This window comes from the organism of the source record quoted next, unplaced genomic scaffold (genome assembly GCF_019419815.1).
Source record: "Pyrus x bretschneideri cultivar Hongxiangsu unplaced genomic scaffold, Pyrus_bretschneideri_v1 Contig25, whole genome shotgun sequence".
NCBI classification, from domain to species: Eukaryota; Viridiplantae; Streptophyta; class Magnoliopsida; order Rosales; family Rosaceae; genus Pyrus; species Pyrus x bretschneideri.
Genome location: NW_025999557.1, coordinates 899,740 through 905,372, shown reverse-complemented (window position 1 = coordinate 905,372; position 5,633 = coordinate 899,740). Strand labels below are relative to the sequence as shown.

Genomic DNA, 5,633 nt, shown 5'->3' with positions numbered 1-5,633 from the left:
CTTATTCGAAATCTACGTCACATTGCCAACGCTTATTGATTTGAAATATCGACGTTATAATTACAATATCTATTAAATGTAATACCACTAACAATAAACTGGAAATTATTCAATTTATTTTAGTTTGGATGCTAAATCACAAACAAGAGAGTGAGATTTAAAAGAATAATATTCAAAATCTGAAATAAAATTACAAAGAAGGATCCATTACTTCCTACAGTTGTATAAAATATTTAAAATTCCAAAGAACTTAAAAGTGATGAAGGAATGTAAGACAAAAAGTTGGATAGATGTAATTAGAAATGCATCTACATGATTTATTTCTTCTTCATTATGCCTAAATCCCTTGATATTTGAAAGTTCATCACCCAAACATACCCTTAAAAGAAACTGTTACAAGAAGATTAGCAAATCAAATACAAGTGAAACTTTTGTCATGACCAATTGAAACAAGTTTATCGACTACTGTATCAGCCTAATAATTGTATAGATAATGCATTAAATAATGCACAAAACTGAAAAAGGTAAGGAAAATATAAATATGTACACGTTCGGGCTTACAAAAGAGAGCCAAACTTCGATGCTACATATGCTTGAGCTTTGGAAGAAAACCTCTGGGTTTCAGGCTACAAAAAGGCCACTTCAAGACTGTTTTAGAGATCCCATGAGCAGTAATGTTAGATTGTTCCCCGTTTCGAAAACTTGTAGATAAAGTATGAGCTACAGACGTAACCAGAGTTGAACATGAACTTAAAGACAAAAGATGGGTATGCCGATGCTCAAAACTCTTTAACAGATTAGGGTATATTTAGTGAGGGTAATAATGTAAAACCATACATTCTTTTAAACTAGGATAATATAACTATGAAAGCATCTCCAATCAAACGGTGGTCAATCATAACCATTTTTATTTGGGTAGGTGCAAGTGTTGAAATTGAAGGGCTGTGATCTATCATAAGCATCTCCAATCAAACGCTGCGTGGTCAATCGAAGGGCTGTGATCAGCCGAGCCTATGAGTAGAACCGGGTTCTGAAGACCTGTATAATTCACGACTAAAACCCAGTTTTTCACGCTCTTTCACTTAATAGCAGCGTCCCCTGCATAAAGCAGTCGCCGTCCGCAAGCTCCTCCAGAGGATCGCTCCCTCGTCCACGCCCGCGACTACGACAACCGCACCTCAATCCTCCAACCGCCGTCGAACCAATTACCCCCAATTTCCCTCCAATTTCATTTTCAATTTCGTTGCTTTTGCATAATCAAAATATTAGTTTGTGTTTTTTTCATTGGAAGATTGTATTTTGAATGTTTGTTTCGGTTGCAGGGTCCTCTTGAACCCGAACTGTATCTAGTCGGAACTCCGATCAGAAACCTTGAAGGTATCACTCTACTTTATTCATGTGCCCAAGACATTATTATGAGATTATTATAATTTGCGCGCATTGATCTCTTCTCAAGGTCGTTTGCTCCCACTGACATTATTATCACTTCAATTGCAGTATCTCCCACCTTCTAGTTGAAGGATGTAATGGTGTGCCACTAGGTAATCATTACCTATTCTTTCATTCTTAAATGTGGTCACACATTTCTAATCACCATGATTTACTAAGTATCCATTTAAATTTAGACATGGGGTCGACACAATGTTATAAATATATGTCGGAATGAAATATTGGTTTTAGGTTTCTATCCACCTTTATGACGTGCAACTATTACACATATGATAGCTAACCTCTAAATTAAGTATCCATGATTGGATAAAATTCACCGCAATCATAGAACCCATAATAACAAGGACGTTAGGATCGGAATTCGTGCCTAGCTCTAGAACAATTTCTTCCCTAAAAGTCCTTTGCCTCTTATGTTTAATCATTTACTTATCATGGTTTGACTGGATATAATTCACATGAACCTTGTCACTTATAAGTGAAGCGAAATTCCACTAAATGGTAATATAGTTGGTATTCGACACATATTAAATGAATTATTTAGAGATGATCTTTAACGAGTCAAAATAATTTACTATAATGTTGATACAGAAATTATATCACAATGTAAGGGAAATAACTTGTTACCTATAAAGAGCCAAGTACCATCCAACATTACATTTAAAATGTTCAAAGTTCTTTTCGATAGCCAGCCAATTTTTTTCTTAACTTTTAGAACAAGTAGTGCAGTTGAGGCTTTCACTCATCGTATACTACGTAAAATGCAATTGTTACATGTATTAACTTCAATCTTTGGTGCAGGCAAAGCTACGTGTGGATGAAAGCATCCCTGTTATTCCTGTACCTGGGCCGTCCGCTTATGTGGTTGCTCTCTCTGCCTCTGGCCTCTTGGACCCTAGATCACAGTGGGGAATAACCGTGCTCGTCAAGTTTTCAAGCATTGGAGGAGAAGATCATAGACGAGAGCAATGAAAGTTTCAGGAGTTCGAGCATACAATGAGGCTAGCAACCGATTATTTATTTATTTATTTTTGTTAGTTTGGAATTTAAGTAGACATTTAATTTTGAGAAGAACAAAAATTAGCACATATGTATGTTAAGCAACAATCGTCTTAATGATTTTAGAATATTTGAATGAATTTCAATAAAATTTTAACAGTATGCTCCAATTTAGTTGGTTTCAAAATGAAGAAACTTGAAAGAATATAAAAAATACTACTATTGTTGAGGTTACTAGGGAGTAGAATACTCAGATCAGACATTTGGTTTACACCATGAGTCCATCATGAAACTTGAAAGAATATACTACTATTACTAACGTGTAGAATTCTCTTCCCTCCTAATTCAATCCCCTTCCTTCTTCTCTTCTCACATTGTCTTCTGTCTTTCTATAAAACGGTTAAAACAAGATGTTAATGTGGTTTAGTCGTAATTGTTCAAAAAGGAAGGAAGAGAAGGGGACGGAGATTAGAAGGGAAAAGAATCCTACTCCAGCTACTTGGACACACAAATTGACACTTACGTTTGACACACACTTTAATATAAGAGAAATCTACATACAATGGTAGAGCTCACATGTACTAGAAATAAATAGGGTGTCAACAAGAATGTTAATATTGTGTGTTCGAATAGTTTTATTGTACTATCATATATATTAGAACAAACCTTATATCATGAGAAAACAAACAAACAAGAACAGAAAAAGTCATACTATTTGAATACACAAAATTAACACTCTTTAATACAGGTGCATACATACAATGGTAGGACCCACCTCTATAGTGCGTGTGTCAGCGAATGGGTAAATTTTGTGCATCTAAATTGTTTTATTCAAACTCAAAATACATAATGAAAAGTACAATCTAGTCCCTAATCCTTCTTTTCATCCTAGCCATGCACACTGCCATCTTCACATAGAGCGAATCATGTACATTATCGAAGAACTGAAAATATGCATACCTCCATGTCTTGTTAAGAACTAGAGAACCGAAAACTCCCCAAAATCCGACAATGAAACCTAGGGCTGCAAAAATATAAATCCAAAGAAACTCATCTCGTTCATTGTCCGCATCTTGGTCGATGTTATTCTTATTATCTGCATCAATGTCTCTGCACTCATTTGGAAGTGAACCGCCACAAAGTTGAAGGTTCCCTCAAATGCAGAAGCGTTGAAGCTCTGGAGTTGAGTGCCCATTAGTATTTGTCCTTTGAGATTATTGTATGAGATATTTAATCCCTTCAAGAAATTAAGGCTCGTCATTGACGAGGGAATTTTCCCTGACAAATGATTCGTGGAGAGACCCAATAATTTCATCTTCCACTACAACGGCATATCATTTTTTCAGAATTACGAATCTAGCTACCACATTTTCAGAATAACGAATTGAACCATTAACATATTCCAAAGTTCATACAAAAACTGGTTCACATTAGTTTTTTTAAATTATTATTATTATTATTAAAAGGAGAAATAGGGTTTAAAACTATTACAACAATTTGGGGAATGGGAATTTCAAACCTAAAATGTATGGGTAGAAACTCAACATCCTGTCCACTAAGATATTGGACCACATGTTGTTTCACATTGTTAGAGTATGATTATGATAGTATGGTTTTCACAATATGTGTAATCATGTGTGAAGGTACACTATAAAATTGGTGTACTAATATACATATGATTGTAGTGAAATAAGTTAATTAATTAATAAACAAAACAATGTAATTATTTATTTATTTAATTAATTAAAGAATATGAACAATTGTATTTCAACATGAGAAGTTATAACTTCTCTTGAAGAACACAACTCCTACAGAAAAGTTATGTCCATCTTTATATATTTGTCAAATCCCTTACTGTCAGATTCATTCAATAATATACTCACTCTCTATTCATATCCCTCTCACCAATTGTGATCAACAGTCTAACAACATCCGTTTCCGATCCTGTGAACTACCCAATTTTCTATCATTGGAATCAGGGCCTAGTTTTCATGAATCAAAACAAATTGCCCAGAGCCTAGTTTTCATGAATCAAAACAATTTGCCCAGTTTTCATCCGAGGACGTCTCGAACTACATCCGAGACTTCCTATTCGTCAAGTTACGAATCCAACAACGTTCTTTCTAAGTTTCAACTTGAGAAGAAATCAGGGAAGAGGGCGTTGGTGACCAAGGAGAATATTGAACCGATATTGATCAAAAGTTCGAAATCGTCATCTGAGAATTTTCCTATAGAATCCAAAACTCACAAAAATACCCAATCGTTCGAAATCCCATCCTACAACCCATTTGAACCTAGGCCTGAATTAACCCAACAATTTGAACTTTATTCCCCTACACCGTTTCATTCGACAGAGAACAAAATTCTTTCTGAAAATAAACCATTTTATCATACAAATTCATCCAACAATTATCAGAATTCAGAAAGTTTTTCCAGTCCCATTAGGCCCTCAGACAACCCATTTCAATCGGGGTTTCTGGCTGCAAAGATCAAACCTGCACAGAAAATTGAAGACTTGCAACGTCCTTTTAGACCCATAATTTCATAACCTTTTTCTGCAATTTGGTCACAAAACCCAAAAGGCTTACCTGCAACATCGCGATTGATTTGTAGTCCTTCGCTGACTGCTGCAAATCTGAGACTGAACCCGCGATTTTCGCGCCTTCCTCCACCGTGGACTCGCCACGGCAACCCACTGAACCATAGCAGGCAGCAGTGTGGTGGTGTTCTTCCCCCGTGGTCTCGTCCTCTTGCGGTAATACACAATACCGACGACACCGTTATCCGCCAAGGAAAATTGTCTCTGCCGTTCGAGATTATCCGCCAGGCTGCGGAACAAAAATTTTCCAGAGAAAGCAGACAGTGGAACCGGTTTTCTCTCAGAGGAATTGTTTTGAAAATACAGAAGAAGAAGATTGTTTTGACAATAAAAAAGTTGAATTTATTTTGGGGGAGGCTTCACGTGGAGACCACACAAAAGTCAAAAGTTTTGGTGATATTTTTAAAAGGCATCACGTGGGGACGAAATCAAAGGCAACAGTTCTTTTGGTTCTTTGCACTCCGACAGTGTATGTGCAGAGGAAAACTGTTGGTGTCCATCACAGAGTCACAATCAAGAAAGGACCTCCTCCATTATTCAAGATTCATTGGGTCTGGACAATATAGGATTAGAGGTGGGCTCATCTTCA

At 36.2% G+C, this 5,633-nt stretch overlaps 1 long non-coding RNA gene across 1 annotated transcript; it reads left to right on the top strand.

Moving 5' to 3' along the window:
* The first annotated feature begins 918 nt into the window (after positions 1-918).
* LOC125478569 lies at positions 919-2,834 on the top strand. The gene is made up of 3 exons (XR_007259387.1): positions 919-1,377; positions 1,498-1,541; positions 2,248-2,834. It is a non-coding gene; the product is annotated as an uncharacterized LOC125478569 (long non-coding RNA).
* Positions 2,835-5,633: the final 2,799 nt, after the last annotated feature.